This window comes from Ascaphus truei, chromosome 6 (assembly GCF_040206685.1).
Source record: "Ascaphus truei isolate aAscTru1 chromosome 6, aAscTru1.hap1, whole genome shotgun sequence".
NCBI lineage: Eukaryota > Metazoa > Chordata > Amphibia > Anura > Ascaphidae > Ascaphus > Ascaphus truei.
The window spans coordinates 41,090,000-41,106,126 of record NC_134488.1 but is presented as its reverse complement, the minus strand read 5'-3'; the positions used below and the strand labels follow the sequence as shown (position 1 = coordinate 41,106,126).

General features: G+C 42.6%; 1 long non-coding RNA gene across 1 annotated transcript; it reads left to right on the top strand.

Annotated features, from left to right (window-relative positions):
• Positions 1-5,458: 5,458 nt before the first annotated feature.
• Positions 5,459-15,661, top strand: LOC142496925 (uncharacterized). The gene is made up of 5 exons (XR_012802138.1): positions 5,459-6,909; positions 10,205-10,374; positions 12,502-12,638; positions 12,822-12,901; positions 15,492-15,661. It is a non-coding gene; the product is annotated as an uncharacterized LOC142496925 (long non-coding RNA).
• The last annotated feature ends 466 nt before the right edge of the window (positions 15,662-16,127 follow it).

Genomic DNA, 16,127 nt, shown 5'->3' with positions numbered 1-16,127 from the left:
ACTAGGATCGCAGGCACATACTGTACACATCATGCCTCCAAAGTGCTTAATGGAGCAGCACATCTAATAAACAACGATGTAATAGTCCTCTGTAAACAACTGTAACCATAGGTAAAACAAATGCTCAGGTTCAGTTTATTTGGAAGTTAAGATTTAAGGGCCTGTTTATCAAGTAGTGGTACAGATTAGCTCTTACTGATACACCCACAGTCACTCCTACCAAGCATTGTGGCCAAGCACTGCCATCTACAGCACTTATTCACTCGTCTGCAGTCTCTGTAAGTCTCCCAACATAGCACTTAGATTGTAAGCGCTCCGGGGCAGGGGTGTCCTTTCCTATTGTCTGATTTTGCTGCGCTTATTGTATTATTATAATTCCCTGTACTGTGTTGTCTTTGTGAAGTGCTGAGTACACTTTTGGCCCTACACTGGCGACACACTTTATTCGAGCTCGGCTAGTCCCACGAATTCGGGTATACCCGGGTGTATTGAGGTTTGTGACTGTTTTCTGCCCGAGTGCATTGAGGTATTTTCCAGGCAGGGATTGAAGCATTTTATTCCCGCTGGCTGCAATACTGCACAGTATATATATATATACTGCATTACAATTCATGAATTTATGCCATCTGGTAGACACGCGAAGCATTGCAGCCTATTAAATCCTAATCATTATCATTTAACAGATCAGCCGCCCGTCAGCCAGGCATGAACCCAGGCTGGGAAGGCAAACGCAACGGGGCTTGTCAGAGGTGAGGAGCGGCGCATTCCAGGTATCTGCCAGGTACATACTGGGTATTTGCTCGAATAAAGTGTGTCGGTGCAGTATATAGTAAAGATATACTGTACATACATACATATTGACCTTATTTAGAGTTATCGCCAGGACAGGTGAGATAATGCACACCGACACTTAATAAATGAACTCCTAAGAGTTTATTTAAAGCAGCGATAGAACATTACAACTTGTTTTCTTATCTGTATATGTAAAGCCTGCGACAGTCTTACCGAAGCTGGCAATCGTTTGGTGCCCTGTTAGAAATCTGTAATAATCCTGATTGTGCGCCTAACATAAGGGTTGCATCAGTCAGTGCAACTCAGCAGCTACAATGTATCCTTATATTACTAAAGTATCATTATCTATTGTTACAGTTTACAGCTCAAACTGCTGGAAACATTGTCAACAAATTATCACAAACAGGAAAGGGTGGCAAATATCTTGCACTGCTGGGGAGGTGGGCTAAAGCCAGCTATAGAAATCAAAACAGGCTTTAAAATTAATTAAAAATGGTATTGAGTTGAATTAAAAATATATAACAGGTCGCTATTATCTAAAACTACAAAACTGATTTATTTTTTATAAAACCATATAAGATTTCACGTATGGCTGCTTTAACCTCCACGCTGCCACTGTTAGAGGCCAATACAGATGAGGAGGGAGTGGGGTTTGTCTGTTCGGCACGTATTGTATCATACAAACAGGAAAACCAGAGCAAATTATACCCCCAGTGCATGGTATCTGTAAATCAAATCAAAAAGGTATCAATCACCTTGCCATAGATGGATTTTTATTTTAACAGCTTGAAATTAAAGGAAGACATATACCTGGAATCCCTTCATTCTGTTTAAGTTGCTGTTATTCAAAGGGATCAGTTGCGGATCATTTTAAAGGTTTAAAAAGGGTGCGCGTGTCGAGCACGCGCATTTTAAGTGAAACTTCTTTGTCTTTTGTCACAGAAATTGTATTTGTGATTGTGTTTTGATTTTTCATTGAAAACATCACCATGTCATTGACAAAACGCAAAGAACTATGAGTTAGAATGCGCATGCTCGGCACCCCCCCCCCCCCCGTTTTAGCTATTTGCACTTCTATATTTATTCTAGCTGTGAATTCCTTGGTTGTTTGTGTGCGTGTGTCTCTGTGTGCATGTGTGTGTGTCTCTGTCTCTCATGTGTGTGTCTGTGTCGGTCCCTATGCTGCTGCTGTGTAGTCCTCTGCGCATGTGCGCCGTGGACGCCGAAGGCCTCTGTGCATGCACGCCTTGCGTAGGAGCCCTCTGCTCATGCGCGGGAGGCCTCTGCAGAATCCAGCGCTGCCTTCCTCCTCTCCGGTGACTGGTGCTGTTGCAAGCTGGCAGCACTGACATCACTGATGGCCTCTTCTGCCAGCAGTGATGTCACTTCCTTCACCATGAAGTCCAGTTACTGTCAAGGAAATTTTCTCGTGTGGTAGGTGCGCACAAAGAAGTTTCACTTCCAAAATCCACTCTCGCACCTTTCTCCTATAAATGAAATTTCCATCTTCAATTTGACTGTAGCTTGGCAGGCCGATTTACTAAGCAGTGCTATGCTATAAGACACTTTCACTTGAGTGGGCCATACAGTGTTTTTCTGCACTGGATAGTGTTATGGCATATTGTATAGCCCCGCTTAGTTAACATGGGCCTTCATTTATGTTTAAGGCTTTACAACAGGGGTCAACTCCAGTCCTCTAGGGCTACAACCAGGTGAGGTTTCCAGGATATCCCTGCTTCAGCACAGTTGGTGCAGTCGAAGACTGAGCCACGTGTGCTGAAGACGGGATATCCTGAAAACCTGCCCTGTTGTTGGCCCTTGAGGAGAGGAGTAGGCCATCCCTGATCTACTGTAAAATAACAGACAGCAGTGTTCCTGAGCAGAATTTCTATTACTTGTGAAGCAGATCAGATGGATTTAAAACCCCCTACTTTATGCAAAGCGCTCCTATATCTACACAATCATTCCCCTTCCTATTAGAGATGTAGAAATGTGCAGGAAAAAAATGCACCAGAGTCCCCCTGAAGGAAAGATGTGTTTTCCTCATGCCGGGCGTCCAGGGGAAATTGGAGATAAATGAATTCAGAACGGGCTTTTTTCACATTTCCTATTTTTCTGTACAGATCCGATTCATAATGCAACAGCTGACCACAGTGATATGGTCAAGCTTCAGGAGCACATCATTTATAAAAGACTAAACAAGACCAAATGGCAAGCTCTGAAACTGGAAACGGACGCGGTGGGACCTTAAAGCTGCCGACCGAGCAATATCCTATGTGTGTTTAAAAAAAAAAAAAAATCAGTTCTGAACTATTAGAAAATACATGATGCACTTAAAAAAAAATGTAAAGACATTTTTACACACACGCACACGCACACGCACACGCACACAGTCACACACAGTCACACACAGTCACACACACACACACACACACACACACACACACACACACACAGTCACCACACAGTGTCACACACACACAGTGCCACACACAGTGTCACACACACAAACACACAGTAAGTTTGCAGCAAGCAAAAGCAGCCTCTCTCCCTACCTCAGCTCACATGTAAGGAGAAGAAGGAGAAGAAGAAGGAGAAGAAGGAGAAGAAGCAGCAGCCCCCCCCCCCTTCCCCCATCTCCCCCCTTCCCCCCTCCCAAGTGCCGGGCTGCTAGAGCAGCTCTGAGGGAGAGCGGAGGGGGGAGAGGAGGGAGGGGGGAGAGCGGAGGGGGGAGAGGAGGAAGGGGGGGTAGGAGGAAGGGGGGGTAGGAGGGAGGGGGCAGAGTCAGGAACAGGGACACTGCTCCACGGAGCCCCGGCTGAGAATCACATTCACTGCACATGACACGCACAGCTCCGTCACAGGCAAGGACACGCCCCCTCCCATAGTAGCCATACCCCCGCCCCTCTGTTCCAGCACTAAAGTTTTTGCTGGACATTAGAATGTCCATAACTTGGCAGGTGAGTGACATGTGAAGCCCAAAATAGTTGCGTTGACCTACAAATTTGCAGCAGAACGTACAGTGAACGTTTCGTGGTGCTACGTGGTGCCGTTTGTGAGATTTCGATGCTTCTGACATACAAACGGAATCCAACTTAGAATTATAGTATAGATGTGGTATTTTGGGCCTGTTTTTTTTAGCTTCACCATTTATTGCTATAGGGTTAAATCATGCCCATATTATATGGGGATGATGTACCCACTGTATCAATGAATGGGTGGAGGGTGGGGCTAGTTCCTTGGGTAAGGTGGTTAGACTTCCTGAGTGGTAGAGGGGGAGGTGGGTTAACCCCTTTATTACTTTAGCGGTTATTAACCGCTAAGGTGTTTAAGGGGTTAGGGGCCATTAGATTGTATTTTTGTATGTATTCTTGCTGGCATCGGAGGACATGGCCCTGCAGTATGCTGACGAGGATGCTTTCATGATGGTAGGGGTAAGTAGAATGTTTTTTAATTACTTTATTTATGCTGCCTCGCTAATGTTTGATTTAATAATGGGCAAATGAGCTATTATCCATATCTGGATAATAGTTATTTTGCACATTACTGTACTGTATGCATTTGGTGGGTGGTGTATTTATTTAAATGTATGTCATCTTTATTTATTTTACAACAGGGTTGGTACTGAAGTCAAGCGGAGACCCACGTGGACCACCTGAGGACCACCGGACACCCACTGAGACCACCTGAGTACCCACGGAGACCACCCGAGGACCCCTGGACACCCCAGGGTACCACCCGAGGGCCCTCAGACACCCACAGGGACCACCCAGGGACACCCGCCGGCCTTTGTTATCAATCCTGGTTTAAAATAAATAAAAATGGTTTTATGTGGGGGTACAGGGGGTGGGTAATGTATTGTGTGTCTTACATGTTGTAATGTTTATTGGGGGAAGAGGGGGTGAGTAAAAGGCCAAGTACCCCCTTCACTCACCCCCTCTGCCCCCAATAAAGCTGCTGTTTTCTCTTAACCCCTTCATTGTCTTAGCGGTTAGCCGCTAAGTTAATGAAGTTGCCTGTAAATGCATTTGTATTGCATCGGATTGATGCCGGGTGTCTCCGGTGCTGATATTAATGGGTATCAGCTCCGGAGACTCCCGGCATCAATTCCATGCAGGAAAAATGCATTTTTTTTCTAAGTGCCGTCTCGCCGCTCATCGGCAGCTTCTCATCACCTTCTTGCTAACTTTACCTGGTGGGACGATTTTGAGAGGAAATCTCTATTCTAGAGCCGCGATTAGCTTCGATAAGATAACCGGGGCTACTAGAATAGAACAAGATTGATAAGCTGGCAATAAGTGCAAGTGGCTAATCGCCGCGCGTTTGGTGGTTTTTTTTTCCGGCAAAACAATTTGCCAAAAGCTCTCCTATCGCCAATTTATCGGGGCTTACTGAATAGCAGTAGGTTTTTTTGGTGATAATAAGTGGCGTATCGGAGCTTTCTGCATTGACCCCCATGTTGGTAATTTAGCTCTGTATTTGCTTTCTGGCTGCACAATGTAAATAGCCAATCTAGTCAACAGTTTACAACAGTCTGATGTCCCTGTGCATTTAATAAGAGTTTGCACGGGGCAAGCATCTCCCTCTTTCCCACCCCTTATCTTGTTTGGCTCTCTGATAAACACAAAGTGTGAATAAGGGTAAAGAAAATGGTTACTTGACAAACAACCCCCCCCCCCCCACACACACACACACCCACCCCCACTCCGGGGCCCCTAAGAAATACAATTTGTTATTCATTCCCCCCCCTACCACCAAAATGAAAACAGCTAAGTATTCGCTATTACCATGGTCAGATTATACTGGGGGAAGCCAATTAGATGCAATACATTCTTTACAAAAGGTTGTTTGCTGGCCAGCTTTGTGGGATTAGACCTTTTAATTGTGTCAGCTTGACTGGTTGCTATGGGGGCAGAGAAAGAGTATCTCCGGGATTACTGCACTGCAGAGACTCTGTGTTGCTTTGGTAACCCTGCAAAACCTCTAGAAAAGATTAGAGGTGCCTCTCTCGTTTTGGAATCCTCCATGGAGAAGATTCCGGATGGGTGTGACTCGGGATTCCGGTTTCTTTTACAGAGAATGTTGGGAGTAAGGAGCAATAGAGCAGGGGTGGTCAACCCCAGTCCTCAAGGGCCACCGACAGGTCAAAGAAGGCTGAGCCACCTGTGCTGAAGCAGGAACTGATTGAGCCACCTGTGCTGAAGTTGGGATATCCTGAAAACCTGACCCGTTGGGGAGGGGGCGACTGAAGATGAGTACCCATGTGAAAGAAATTGTTTGTGTCTACTTGCATCTGCCTTTTAATTCCCATTAGATCTAGGTATATCCCATCCACGAAATGTCCATTGTCACATACACTCAGCATTGACACATTGTGCTTTGATACAGGAGATATACAGTGTCAGATACTGCACTGTGAGAGGTGTTTGATGTATTCAGGTGATGAATGGGAGATAGATTTGCACTTACAGTATAGAGAGAGTCCGGATGCATTATTTAGTGGAGTTTTTTTTATGCATCCGGCTACTTTACATCAAAACCAGTTCCCACTTACACGAGATAACTGGATGTGCGTGTTCTGCTGCCAGTTTTGCTTCACATCTGCAGTGTGAACAGGATTGTGTGTGATTCTCTTTAGAGCTGAAGGGGTCAATCTTGGCAAATACACAACCCTCTCCATTCCTGATTATTAAAAGGGTCGTTTCACTTAGCAGACATCAAAGAAATATTTACTAAAGCAATTGGCTTCCTGAAAGAATAATTGCACCTAAAGTGTATAAGTCTCCCTGGTTAATGTGCTCTGTGGCTTTGATTATTCTTAAAGCATCATTTAAAATGATCTACCTCATTAAAACACCATCACGTCGGTACGAAGTGGGACGGCAGCTTAAGTTTAGACTTACTTTTTCTTATTTTTGCATTAGGAACAGTCGATATAAACTGATCAAGTTCAGTAAAGTTACATTTGTACGCCATACCAATAGACCAGGAGAGGTCAACTCAGTCCTCAAGAGCCACCAACAGGTCAGGTTTTCAGGATATCCCTGCTTCAGCACGTAGAAATCAATGTGTAATGCTACAGACCAATGCCAGGAGAGAGATAATGGAGAATAAAAGGTACTTGTGAAGGGACCCCCAAATGAATACTTGATTGAAGACAGGTACTGGGTACGTGTTCCTAGATAGTGAACTCCCCACCTACGTAGGTAAGTAAACACAACAACACCAGGAACCCTAAACATTTAAAGTGCCCTAGAGAGTACCAAAAGTCCTAAGATCCAAAGTATGGAAAATATGTAGCAAGCAAGTTACTCACTTATGAAGCTGCAACGTCCATGTGATCCTTGAGTGGGGGTCTTTGCGTGTGCATCCGTCCGCTGCATCAGTATAGCGAGGAGGAAGAGAAATGGCAGAGCGCTACAACCAGTGTCCAGAAAATAAATGATCAGGAGTGTGTGTATCCCATAAAAAAATAGTTATTTAATGGTCATGTAGAAAAAAAGGGCCAGAGAGCCCCACCAACGTTTCATGCTACACAGAGCGCTTTGTCAGCACAGATGGCTCAATCAGTCCCTATTTCAGCACCCGTGGCTCAATCAGTGGCTCAGTCGAAGACTGATTGGTTGAGCCACCTGTGCTGAGGCAGGGACATCCTTAAAACCTGACCTGTTGGTGGCCTTTGAGGACTGGAATTGGCCTCCCCTGCACTAGACTATCATTCATCTATTTATGGCTATATTAACAAGCATGTTATGGGTTTTATTACCAAATGTGATTCCAAGTATACACATATAACTTTGAACCTAGGCTCTGCTTGGTGCAGGAGTATTTAAATGAATCTCTTTTGGGCACTATAGAAAAAATGTCTTTGATCTTTTTCTGACTGCAGAATTTTAATGGTTTCAGGAACACTGTTTATTTTTGAAGATAATTATATTTACATAGATTGTATGAGCACTGTCACATCTCCAATTCAGTACACACAAAAAATATGATAATAACAGTAGTTGGAGAAATGCAAACGATTGCAGTAATAAAAGAAGGGAGAGAGAGAGAGGGGAGGGGAGAGGGTGGGAGAGGGGGGAGATATATTGAGGGGGAATAGAGGGGTGAGGGAAGGGGAGAGGGGGGAGGGAAGGGGAGAGGGGGAAGAGAGTGAGAGACGGGGAGAGGGGGCAAAAGGGGGGGGAGAGGGGGCAAAAAGGGGGGAGAGAGAGAGAGAGAGGGAGGGTGGGGAGAGAGGGGGAAAGGGAGAAAGAGAGGGAGACATCAGAGTGCAATTAAAAAGCAGTGATACTTTGTGTTTAGAAATCAGTTCAAGGTTTAACACTTGACTAGATACCGAAGTGCAAAGAAAGAGATGTGTGAAGCGCTAATGCCTAATTACTGTACTAACTATTTCACGTGAACGTGTAAGTGTATCCTACACAAGCAAAAAAATGATTACAATATATACAAAGTAATAGATATCTACATACAGTACATATATAGGTGAGGCTGCCTGAAAAAAATAATTGATCGATGCAGATCAGAACAGAACACCAACAAATATATTTCAGCGTCTCTGATATAGTTCCGATGTATTACTGATACGGATAAATAATGGTCAAACCATAATTGTCCAAACTTGAAGATCTGGAATTGCTTCAGATGAACCTCAGTGATGTTCTCAGGACATGTGGGGATAGAAGCAAAAACAAAGAGAACTCATTGTGTAAAATGCTATCAGTTAAAAATTAACTAACAACACATAACTCACAAGACAATTACTGAAAACTAATAAACTAACCAAAATATAGTGACAAACATACATACAATACAAATAACTAGTAAATGCTGAGATGGCTAAAATAAGTGAATTTAATAACTGAAAATAAAAGGACGATGGTGTCCAGATCACACAGGATCCGCGACGCTGCTGACAGTAGTCCTGTGTGCAGAAACACTGAGATCCTGCTTACAGCAGGTAGGATATGCTCATGCACATAAAGGTATCTTTAACCGGTGCTGTTAGGTGTGGATGGCTGAGGGAAACTTGCTTCCAGACCACCGGTGCAGACTCCATCTATAGCTTTGCTCCAATGCCATCCGTGTCCTCACCGCAGTTAGCCGAGCGCGGTAGTGCAATGCGGAAGTGCTCTCACCAGAGTTGCTCTACCTAGCTCAATCGCGTTGCGTTACCAGGGATCAGCTGAGGTGAATCGCTTCACCTCTAACCCTACGCGTTTCGTGCAAACGTCACTTCCTTAGGGGTACATCTTTTATCTTCAGCTGCTCCCAGTGTGATGTCACCTATCACCTGTCCTGTCTTTCCACAGATAAGTACCCCCTATTCTTAAATGTGGTCCTGTGACCCGCGCAGTATGCGTTACTTAGGGAAATGCGTTGCAGGCCCCTCTAGTATCAAAGAAAGTAGAAAGTAACGTATTTTTGCGTGAAAGATGATTACATTTGTGATGATGTTCACTAGGAGCGGCCCACTCCAGTCTTCAAGGGCCGCCAACAGGTCAGGTTTTAAGGATATCCCTGATTCAGCACATGTAGCTCAATCAGTCCCTGCTTCAGCACAGATGGTCCAGTCCCTGCTTCAGCACAGATGGTCCAATCTGTGTCTAATTCAGCGCAGGTGGCTCAATCAGTCTGCAAAATCCGCAAATGGATTTGGTCGGTTTTAATCCGCGTGGATGCATCAAAATCCGCCATTGGATACAACCCGTGGATGGATTTATAGAATCCAAGCAGCGAATTTAGCAATCCGTTAGCGGACTCTTATAAATCTGCCCGGAATTTTTTTTTGCCCGTAGCTAGATATAATGCCGTTACAACTTTGATTAGTGATCTAATTTGCCTTTTTATTTCATCTTATTTTATTGCGCTGTAATACATGATGTCAGTCTCGGGTGTTCTGGAACTCATCTGTATATGCGCGGCACCAGCATTCCAAATCGGATTCTGTATTGTCAGAAGATTTCAGGGTTTTTGAGTTTTCTTAGGACTCAATACAGGGGTGCTCAACTCCAGACCTCAAGGCCCCCCTGACACCGAACCCCCCCCCCCCAACAACTCAGGATTTCAGAATATCCCAGCTTCAGCACAGGTGGGTCAATCAGAGGCTCAGTCAGAGACTGAGCCTCTGATTGACCCACCTGTGCTGAAGCAGGAACTGATTGAGCCACCTGTGCTAAATCTGGGATATCCTGCAAGCCTGACATGTTGGGGGCACTTGAGGACTGAAGATATGCACCCCTGACTTAGAAAACAGAGTGGACTCAAATCTCATGATGACATGAAGTTACTGTAGGTTGGCTATACTGTTGCAATGTGATGCCACACTAAGTACTGAGGTTGTCATGTTAAAATGGATATGAACCAGAAGGTGACACTGTGTGCTTATTTGCCTATCCTTTCCCAGAATCCCTAGGTGCAGTGAAGGCATCGTATGCTAGAAGATAACGGTGAAATGCAGGGTTGGAGACCTGTCTGAGACATGTTACAGTGCTCACAAGTGATATGGTTTATCTGCTGTATTCTGCACGGTGGAGAGTTTTTGTCACTTTTGTTACCCACCATAACTTATTTAAGGTAAGGTTGTCATGGGAAGGAATATATGTTGTGCTTCACGAAGGGTCTCCTAGCAACCTCAGAAATGGTGCTTAAATACGCAGGAAACCTGTTTTGTTTTGTATTGTTGACTTGTGACCTCAAATAGGGAATGACCATTCTTGGAAAAACCATTTACTGCAAAAGCAGTGAACAGGACAGGGCTTGGCACACATTGAAATCCAAGAGGGTTCAGCTCACCCTACACAAATACATCCAATCCCCAAAGCTATTCTATTTCCTTCTATCCAGTATGCAGTTGCCATTACCGGAAGACCAGAGGGGAAATGAATGTATGATTGAGAGAGAGTGACAGAGACAGTGGCTTAACTCTGTGTTAGAGACCCTGCAACATCGTCACCTTACTCTATCTGCAAAGGGACAGGTTTCCATTATCACATTTAAATGCTACAGTCTTTCATGTACTGCAGCTGCTGTAGAGGTTGAATTAATAACAGCTGTCAGGTATCAAGTCGATGTCACAGGCTTTATTCTCAGGGAACCAATTGCTGTGTGATTCGAGAATACATATCTGAATGTCAGGCCACATAAAATATATTAAATGTTTCAGGATCTGATTGCCGGCGGTGCCTGCAATTAATACCTGACACGCAGGATATATTTGGGACATTGAAGTCAACGTGAGTTTCCATGTGATAGTGACACGATCAATAAATAACCCCCTCCATGTCAAACCATGAGAGAGCGGTGGGGCAAAAAGCAGCACTTGAAGCATCAAAGAAAATGAAACCATAAAGAGCTACGTTTTTCTTTCCTTTCATAAATGTGGTTCTGTTTGCAGCTGGGAGGCCTCTGGACGGCAGCTTGTTATCATTGCTTTGCAATACACTGTACATTCCTGAAGTGCTGAAGAGACTCTTTATATTAACAAGAAAATGGTGTCATGTGAGATTTGTAAGACTGGCCTTATTCCAAATGATGTGACGGTGTCTGGCCACGCAGGTGAAGATTTTAGAACCATTTATTCAAAGGGAGCTGAACTCTCCTCCAGCATGAATAAAGAATGAAAGAGAAAAAAGAGGGGCCGTGGTGAAGGAGTTTGTGTCGTTATGTTTGTCCCCGCTGGAGGGGTGCGGACTGGTTCATTTCACCAAGGTCGGTAATTTGGTGGAAGGTGAGAGTCCTTGAATCAGGGCCAGGTGAGGCGGGCCAAAGGGTTATTTCCAAAAAGGGACCCAAGGGTGTATAAACCAGGAGTGCTCAGTTGGTCATGTAGGTGGTGGTCAGCATTAGTGGGGTCACTGGTTGGGGATACTTGCTGGTCAGGTCCACCAGGTTGCTGTTTATATTTAATAAAAGGATGTAGCCATTTGTACCCAACCAAGGTGCCTGTATTTATATGGGTGGGTTATTAAACGGAGGGAGCAAGGGTCAAGAAAGCACAGCCTTGTTGAAGGTACAAGGGTCAAGTGCATAGGGGCCACAGCTGGAAAATCCAGCATTGATTTACAGAGCAATCCATTGCAAGCCCATCCAGCAGGAAAGAGATTAAGCAGGGTGCACTTATAGTAGCAAGGTGACAGGAGGGGACAGTGACACATTGGAAAAGTACTGAATTATGTGCTATCTGGCAGTGAAAGGGTTAAGGTGAAGCAAACAGATTTAAAGGGAAATAAAGTCATTGTGCATATTCCCTGAGCCTGAAACAACATCTTCATATACTGTATAGCCTACATGTAATAATATTTATGTTGTTGTACAGTACTTAACCGTATGCTTAACAGTGCAATGTTCCTTGAGATAAACTCATGTGGAAAAAGGGGCCAATTTCAAGCAGTGCCCTACATGTTTAGCAAAAAAAGGTCTAAAAGTTAATTTTAATTATAAGGACCATTCTATTAGAGCAGGGGTGGCTAACTCCAGTCCTCAAGGGCCACATAAAGGTCCCGTTTTCAATATATCCCTGCTTCAGCAAAGGTGGATATTCAGTGACTGAGCCACCTGTGCTGAAGCAGGGATATCCTTAAAACCTGACCTGTTGGTGGCCCTTCACAACTGGAGTCGGCCACTTCGGTATTAGGGAGTTGCTGTTTCCTCTCCCAGAATCCCTTGCTTGTCTCATCCTCGCCGTTTATTGGCTGCTTTTAGGCAGCGACCTCCTCAGACTGAAACTGAAGCGCTGATGCTATCTGCCATGTTTTACCCAGGCAGCAGGAATTTTCAGTGGGGCTGTCTCCCAAATGGAGGCAGCAGGAATGCTGTAAGGAGAGACACCCATTCAAAAGGTACAAACATGCTTCTCTTTGTAGAGGAGAATAAACAGTGTACTGTATACACAACAGTCTATTATTTGATCTACTCATTACTTATTTCCATTGATGACAAGTTAAAGGGAACAGATCAAAAGGTAAAGCAATTACCACCAGGTGCGGACGCATTATAAAATCTGTTCATATCTTCTAATTCAGGAAAAAATTCATCACTCAACAGTGTGGTATCAAAGTTAATTGGACCAAGACGCAGACGGCCACAGTGGCAGCATTTTTAGGTAATAAATAAACAGGTTTGTTAAATAGTTGGAGTTGATGATTATATATATACACATACACACATAATATATGTTACATAGAGTTCCACCGCTCTCAGCTCAGTGTAAGAGATGGCTCCTCATATAGTTGCATAGTTACATAGTAGATGAGGTTGAAAAAAGACGTAGGTCCATCAAGTTCAACCTATGCTAAATTTAGACAACAGATACTTTATCCTATATCTATACTTACTTATTGATCCAGAGGAAGGCAAACAAAAAACCCCATTAAGGGGAAAAATTAATTCCTTCCGGACTCCAAGAATTGGCAATCGGATTAATCCCTGGATCAACATCCTTCCCATGTATACTTATTTGGTATATCCCTGTATACCTTTCCCATCTAAAAAGATGTCCAACCTTTTTTTGAACAAATCTATTGTATCTGCCATCACAGTCTCCATGGGTAATGAATTCCACATTTTAACTGCCCTTACTGTAAAGAACTCTTTCCTTTGTTGCTGGTGAAATTTCCTTTCCTCCAACCTTAAGGGATGGCCCCGAGTCCTTTTTACTGCCCGTGGGATGAATAGTTCTTTTGAAAGCTCCTTGTGTTGTCCCTGAATATATTTGTATATATGATCATATCCCCTCTTAGATGCCTCTTTTCTAATGTCAATAAATCTAATTTAGCTAGCCTCTCCTCATAAGTTAGATTGTCCACCCCCTTTATTAATTTGGTGGCTCTTCTCTGCACTCTCTCTAGTTCCATAATGTCTTTTCTTAGGATTGGTGCCCAAAATTGTACTCCATATTCAAGGTGTGGTCTTACTAGTGCTTTGTAAAGAGGCATAATTATGTTTACTTCCCTTCCATCCATTGCCCGTTTGATGCAAGATAAGATCTTGTTTGCCTTTGCAGCTACTGCATGACATTTGGCACTATTGCTAAGCCTGCAGTCTACAAGTACTGCTAAATCCTTCTCCATCAAGGATTCCCCCAATATATCTCCATTTAATTTGTAAGTCGCCATTTTATTCTTGCATCCCAAATGCATAACCTTACATTTATCTGTATTCAACCTAATTTGCCATTTACCTGCCCACATATCCAGTCTCTCTAAGTCCTTCTGAAGAGAAATTACATCCTGCTCTGATTCTATGACCTTACACAATTTAGTATCATCAGCAAAGATGGAGACTTTGCTCTCGATCCCAACCTCAAGGTCAGCACATGGCACTGGTAGTTTTTCAGAAAATACTACCTTGGAGGTCCTTGCCTTAAGCTTTTGGCTTGGATCCCTGTAATCATTTTTTAGGACCCTCCATCTTTCTCTTACTTTGTCATTGGTGCCAACGTGTACCAAGACCGCCGGGTCAATCCCAGCTCCCCTCCCCCCCAACAATCCCAGCCCCCCCAAAAAAATATGCAGTCCTCAAACAAGAAGGAAAGCCCTACGCGTTTCATCACGTCAGAATTTTGCGACTTCCTCAGAGGTGACGCCACTGAAGGACTGGTAACCCTTTTATAGTCGAAGATTTGAACATATTAGTAATTGTCCATCAGATGGGAACCTTTAATGGGTAGATTTGCTCGTTTATATGAGTTGCAAATAAAACTCGGCATACACAGAAACAAAAACTAATAAAAAACAACCAGAGACAAGATAAAACAAAAAACATGTAGAGACAGGCACAGAATAAATTAAATATACAATGAATATAGAATGCTACTGGAAATAATATCTTAATAACCATATAAATAGAGAAATTACCATAACATGTGAGTAATTGAATATTACTTAGATATTAATATATTCTCTTGGATATATCAAGATAGAAAACAAAATACAGAGATTAAAAACAAAATATATATTTGTATATATAAATGAATGATGGAAATGCAACATTTAGAATGCTAAACCAAATAATATATGACTGTAGAAAATAATAATAAATGACTGTAGAAAATAAATATATTATTAGATAATAATAATTAATAATTCAATATTAGCCACATACTGTAAGAGGATAAATCATCCAGGGGAGGGGGGATAACAGATGAGTACAAGAGATTATTCCCATGCTGTAAAAAAACACTGTGTCTAAGTATTTAAGAAAAACATGTGACTAATAACAAACATGTAAATAAATATATCATGAAAATAAACAATGTATTTTAAGTGCAAATTTTAATGTGTATAATACTGTGATGATAGGTGATGTAATTAACAATGCTGCAAAATAAATTGCTTTCATGTATTATCTAGAAAACCCAATAAGTTAGCGCTTGTGAATGATGTGAATATTAATAAATATGATGTGTGTGCATGAACGTTAAGGAAAGGGAAGGAAATGGAAAAAGGGGAAGGGGAGACGGGAACAGCAAGGGGAGGATTGTTTTATGTTTTTACTTCACTGACCCCTCCTCCTTCTATTTAATGGGAATCATTTATACATGTCCTGTAGATTGAATATAAGTTACATTTGGCCACAATTATGTTACTGTTATGCTGGTGTCAAAGCCTGTAAATAACATAAATGTTCTACTTTTGTGAACAATTGGGGATTCCTGACAGGGGACATACAGTAATGTTTTCATTTCTTTACAGGACCGTTTTTTTGGTACATGTAATACTAAAGGTCCTGAATTCCACACCAATCTGCAGTGACGTAGAGAAGACAGTTGGTATATTTATTTAAAGGACTTAAAGGAGCAAAATAAATAAATAAATAAATTCTGTCGTATTAGGTAATAAAACAAATATTATTCAACACTTAATGCCATTTTTAATGAGTTTTAATACACTGAGCATCCTTTGATTTCAATAGCAGGTATCGCACACCTCCCAGCACTGCAAGATCTTTTTAACACTTTCCAGTTTGTGATCATTTGTTGCAAATGTTCCCAGCAGTTTGAGCTGCAAATTGTTACAATAGATAATATTACCGTAGCAAAAGAAGAATACATTGTAGCTGCTGAGTTATACTGACTGAAGGATTGATTGAAACTGAAAGGCGGCCATTATGTGAACCCAGGAAAGCAGGATCTTTGCCGATCGATCACGGGAGAACCTATCGATTGGCAGCTTAGGTAATTAGTTTTCAATAAAGGTAATCAAAGGCTGCATATATTAAATACAAAAATGCAAGGTAATTGCTCCATTTAGTCAGACAAGCAAAGGTAAGGATGCCTGACATGGACTTCCTATTAATATCTCTGTGAGACACACACTGGATAATCTAAA